The following is a 6000-nucleotide window of genomic DNA, read 5'->3' on the forward strand; positions in this document are numbered from 1 at the left end:
GATGGTATCATAATTTCACCCACATAGCATGCGCATGTACAAAACGGACAATGGTAGCATGTTCGTTTGTTACAAATTTGGCATGGTATCATCATAATAGTTGCAGGAGAAAGTCTTCACTTTTTCTTCGCTTGTGTCATTTGCTTATTGCGCCGTAACCATGGATAATCTTCATTGTTTATCAGGATGCTTGGGTCAGCCTTGACATTGAAGGGAGGAATTTCATGAAACTTTTCATAATCTTCAGACATGTCTGTCTTGCCGTCCACTCCCAGGATGTCCCTTTTTCCTGAAAGAACTATGTGGCGCTTTGGCTCATCGTATGATGTATTCGCTTCCTTATCTTTTCTTTTTCTCGGATTGGTAGACATGTCCTTCACATAGATAACCTGTGCCACATCATTGGCTAGGACGAACGGTTCGTCAATGTACCCAAGATTTTTCAGATCCACTATTGTCATTCCGTACTGTGGGTCTACCTGTACCCCGCCGCCTAATAGATTGACCCATTTGCACTTAAACAAAGGGACCTTAAAATCAGGTTCATAGTCAAGTTCCCATATGTCCACTATGTAACCATAATATGCGTCCTTTCCGCTCTCGGTTGCTGCATCAAAGCGGACACCGCTGTTTTGGTTGGTGCTCTTTTGATCTTGGGCGATCGTGTAAAATGTATTCCCATTTATCTCGTATCCTCTGTAAGTCAATACAGTCAAAGATGGTCCCCTTGACAACAAGTACAACTCATCACAAATAGTGTTGTCACCTCTGAGACGTGTTTCCAACCAACTGCTGAAGGTCCTGATGTATTCACATGTAATCCAGTCGTCGCACTGCTCCGGATGTTTGGAGCGCAGACTGTTCTTGTGTTCATCGACATACGGGGTCACCAAGGTAGAGTTCTGTAGAACTGTGTAGTGTGCTTGAGACCAAGAATATCCGTCCCTGCATATTATTGAGTCTCTTCCAAGAGTGCCTTTTCCAGTCAGTCTCCCCTCATACCGCGATTTAGGGAGACCTATCTTGTTAAGGCCAGGAATGAAGTCAACACAAAACCCGATAACATCCTCTGTTTGATGGCCCATGGAGATGCTTCCTTCTGGCCTAGCGCGGTTACGGACATATTTCTTTAGGACTCCCATGAACCTCTCAAAGGGGAACATATTGTGTAGAAATACGGGCCCCAGAATGACAATCTCGTCGACTAGATGAACTAGGACGTGCGTCATGATATTGAAGAAGGATGGTGGGAACACCAGCTCAAAACTGACAAGACATTGCGCCACATCACTCCTTAGCCTTGGTACGATTTCTGGATCGATCACCTTCTGAGAGATTGCATTGAGGAATGCACATAGCTTCACAATGGCTAATCGGACGTTTTCCGGTAGAAGCCCCCTCAATGCAACCGGAAGCAGTTGCATCATAATCACGTGGCAGTCATGAGACTTTAGGTTCTGAAACTTTTTCTCTGGCATATTTATTATTCCCTTTATATTCGACGAGAAGCCAGTCGTGACCTTCATACTGAGCAAGCATTCAAAGAAGATTTCTTTCTCTTCTTTCGTAAGAGCGTAGCTGGCAGGACCTTTATACTGCTTCGGAGGCATGCCGTCTTTTTCGTGCAAATGTTGCAGGTCCTCTCGTGCCTCAGGTGTATCTTTTGTCTTCCCATACACGCCCAAGAAGCCTAGCAGGTTCACGCAAAGGTTCTTCGTCACGTGCATCACGTCGATTGAGGAGCGGACCTCTAGGTCTTTCCAGTAGGGTAGGTCCCAAAATATAGATTTCTTCTTCCACATGGGTGCGTGTCCCTCAGCGTCATTCGGAACAGCTAGTCCACCGGGACCCTTTCCAAAGATTACGTAGTGTAAATCATTGACCATAGCAAGCACGTGATCACCGGTGCGCATGGCGGGCTTCTTCCGGTGATCCGCCTCGCCTTTGAAATGCTTGCCTTTCTTTCGACATTGATGGTTGGTCGGAAGAAATCGACGATGGCCCAGGTACACATTCTTCCTGCATTTGTCCAGGTATATACTTTCAGTGTCATCTAAACAGTGCGTGCATGCGTGGTATCCTTTGTTTGTCTGTCCTGAAAGGTTACTGAGAGCGGGCCAATCGTTGATGGTCACGAACAGCAACGCCTTAAGGTTAAATTCCTCCTATCTGTGCTCATCCCACGTACGTACACCGTTTCCATTCCACAGCTATAAAAGTTCTTCAACTAATGGCCTTAGGTACACATCAATTTCGTTGCCGGGTTGCTTAGGGCCTTGGATGAGAACTGGCGTCATAATGAACTTCCGCTTCATGCACATCCAAGGAGGAAGGTTATACATACATAGAGTCACGGGCCAAGTGCTGTGATTGCTGCTCTGCTCCCCGAAAGGATTAATGCCATCCGCGCTTAAAGCAAACCATACATTCCTTGGGTCCTTTGCAAACTCATCCCAGTACTTTCTCTCAATTTTTCTCCACTGCGACCCGTCAGCGGGTGCTCTCAACTTCCCATCTTTCTTTCGGTTCTCACTGTGCCATCGCATCAACTTGGCATACTCTTCGTTTCTGAACAGACGTTTCAACCGTGGTATTATAGGAGCATACCACATCACCTTCGCAGGAACCCTCTTCCTGAGGGGCTTGCCGTCAACATCACCAGGGTCATCTCGTCTGATCTTATACCGCAACGCACCGCATACCGTGTCAGAACCCCGACTCAATGCCACATCGATCTAGCATGTAACACCTCATATCACTTTGCGGCCTCACGCACGGTATCCCCACGGTGTCGCCTTACCTTTGTCCGGGACCGTTTGCGCCTTTTGGCACACGTATATGATGGTGTCGCTAGCATCCATATGATAAAGAGCCCGGGCTGACATGGCTAGTCGTAAACCCAAAGTGGCACTAACTTACACGGACAGGCATTCATGACCCAGCATCGAACGTGTCGGTCATCAGTGAGTGAATCCAGGCTATAGCACTGGGCTAACAGGACTCCGGTGAACCGGGCTGTAGCGGGCTAGCAGGACTCCGGTATTCATCGCGTGACATTTCCCCGAAGGGACAGACACAGGATCGAAGAAGGACACATGCCGGCCTGCCTAAGTGTTCCGGAGCAGTAGCAAGCTACCAAGGCTCAGTGGAAGCACTAGGAGACATTTCCCGGTAAGAGAGGCTACTAAGAATAAACAACTAGATAGTCAGATCCCACACATAGCAATACACATTACACGTACGCATAACATGCAAGTATGTGCTGTACAACATGGCATCACAGCATAACTCAACAACTCATATAGATAAAGGCTCAGAAGAGCCGTCTCAGCATTATTACAAACAGGGGTCACATGACCCAACAGTCAGAGCAATCAAGCAACAAGCGGAAGCATTACATGTCTGAGTACAGACATCTATAAATGAAAAAGGCTGAACGCCTGACTATCTACAACGTCCGATCAAGATCGTAGCTGAGGTACTAGCTACTAGCCGAAGTCCACGAGAACACTAGTAAGACCGAAGTCTCAGCTGCAAAAACATAAATAAAGCAACATGAGTACAAAGGTACTCAGCAAGACTTACATCAGATCCTATCGTACATGCATTTGTATCAAGAGGGTAATGTGGGGTTTAGTTGCAGCAAGCCAGCTTTGACTCTGTGGCTATCCTATTCTACGACTACCAGAAACTCTGGAGGTGAAACAACGTACACGAGTCCACTAATCACCACACAATACACTACTATGGATTCATCCCCGTCTCCCTACGAGAAGGCCATCCATAGCACTCACACTTGTCTTGAGCATTTTATAGTATCCACTTCAAGTTGTCTATGTACCATGTAAGCATCCAAGAAGTCCATAACCGCGGACCCGGCTATTCGAATAGATCATGTTAACCCTGCAGGGGTGTACTTCTTCACACACGCTCTCGCCACTTACCGCCATGTACACGTCATGTATCTCGGCAACCTTCAAGCGGAAGCCTGGCGAGGGTGTCGGCCACGACCTGACTAACCACACAAGACTCTAGCCCAGGTTTATCACCTATTCGGGTTCCATCCGCAAGGAGATCCGGCCGGGGTGTCGCTCACGGCCCCAAACGATGTGAGCAGGGTTCTCGAGCCCACCAACCGGGTGCCACTCGGTACACCGTGCCACGTGTGCCTAGTCTGTCCCAAGCCCACCCTGTCGGGTGCCACTTGGTAGAAAAATAGCACTACCTACAAACACCAGAAACTAATTGCGACTCCTGGACAGAGATCAAGTTGGCTAATAAGTCGAGAGGGGCACTTAAGCATTCCAATGTGTGGTAGTATCGAGTCATTGGACAACATACATAGAACTCAGTGCTTAAGGATGGTTCCAGTGAGACAACCCACCATGTACTCCTACATGGCCTCTCACCGCTACCTTTACCAAATCGTGTTCACACACTTCACTCTCAGCATCAGAACATATCGTAACACTCCAATTCATTCCCAATGAATCAGACCTGACACAACTCTAAGCAATAGCAGGCATAGCATGGTAGGAACACATCAGTGGCTTCAATCAACTCCTACACATGCTAGTGGGTTTCAACTATTTACTGTGGCAATGACAGGTCATGCAGAGGAATGGGTTCAACTACCGCAGCACAAAGTAGCAGATGAACCGTTGTTGTCCTAATGCAATAACTGAGAGCAGGAGCGAGAGAGTAGGGTTTTATCGAAATGAACAAGGGGGTTTGCTTGCCTGGTAAATCAACAAGGGAGGCACTGCTTCACAGACAGGTACTCTGGAACGTCTCCGGAGCAGGACCTATCGAGAAGGAACGGTGCCGGCAATCAAAACACAATCATATGCAACAATATGATGCATGAACATGGCATGTAGATGTGATGCTGTTGAGCTAATGCAACTAGTGTTCAATTGGTTTGAAGTCCATTTGAACCAAAGGTTCAAATGCATTTCTAAATTAAGTCTCTTATATATGCCATAATGTGTTTTTCCATATTCAGCATGTATAAGTTGGTTTTTCATGCATGAAACTAGTACAGATGGAAAGATTGCATTTTTCTGATAATTTTTCATATATAAATTATTTTAATCTGAGCTACGGTTGAATTGTTATGAATTTTTGAAGTTTAAAACAATTTCTGGAATTTCCTGATTTAATTTAAATCCAGAAATTATATATTGCGTCAGCATTGAGTAAGCATGACGTCAGCAGTCAACTGGGCTGGTCCGGGTCAAACCTGACGTGTGGGGTCCACACGTCAGTGACAGGGGGTTAAACAGGGTTAGTTTAATCCTAATTAAAAAGATTAGTGGCGCTGGGGCCCACTGTCAGTGTCAGGGTTAATTAACAGAGTTGATTAAATTTAAACTAATCCTAAACTAAATTTAGTCAGGGCCGGGGCCCACATGTCATTGACTCTGGGTAGTCAAACCCCAGGTCAACTGGGGGGGGTTAGCGCGGGTTGACCGGTCGATCCCGCCGGCGTTTAGCCGCCGGCGAGGCCGAGCGCGGCGGAGGGGCTCGGGATCGCCGTTCCGGCGACCATTCGGGCGGCGGAGACCACGAGAGTGAAGCCCGCGCTCACGCGCATCCAGTGGAACACGCGGGAGGCTGCGGGGGCGGCGGAGCTCGCCGGAGCAGAGCTCACGGCGGCGGCCGGAGTTCGGCTGTGTTCGGGGACGCGGCTGCAGCGTGCAAATGCGCGAACTAAAGCGCTAGCGGGGCACTACGAGGTGCGGCGAGAGTGCTAGGTGCACTGGCGTGGCCAAAGGGTCGCCGGAGCAACGCCGGCGACAAGCTCGAGCAAGGCGAGCTTCGGCCATGGCGGAATTGGGGCCTAGACGGCGTAATCGCGAGGAGGAGGAGAGGGGTTCGAAGCAGAGGCTCACGGGGAGGTCGATGGGCTGGTCGGCTTGCTGGGGGAAGAGTCGGAGACGACGGACGGGCGCCGACGATCTCGGGCGGCCGACGACGAAGATGACGGCGATGGCGGCT

Source organism: Triticum aestivum, chromosome 1A (assembly GCF_018294505.1).
Source record: "Triticum aestivum cultivar Chinese Spring chromosome 1A, IWGSC CS RefSeq v2.1, whole genome shotgun sequence".
Classification (NCBI taxonomy): domain Eukaryota; kingdom Viridiplantae; phylum Streptophyta; class Magnoliopsida; order Poales; family Poaceae; genus Triticum; species Triticum aestivum.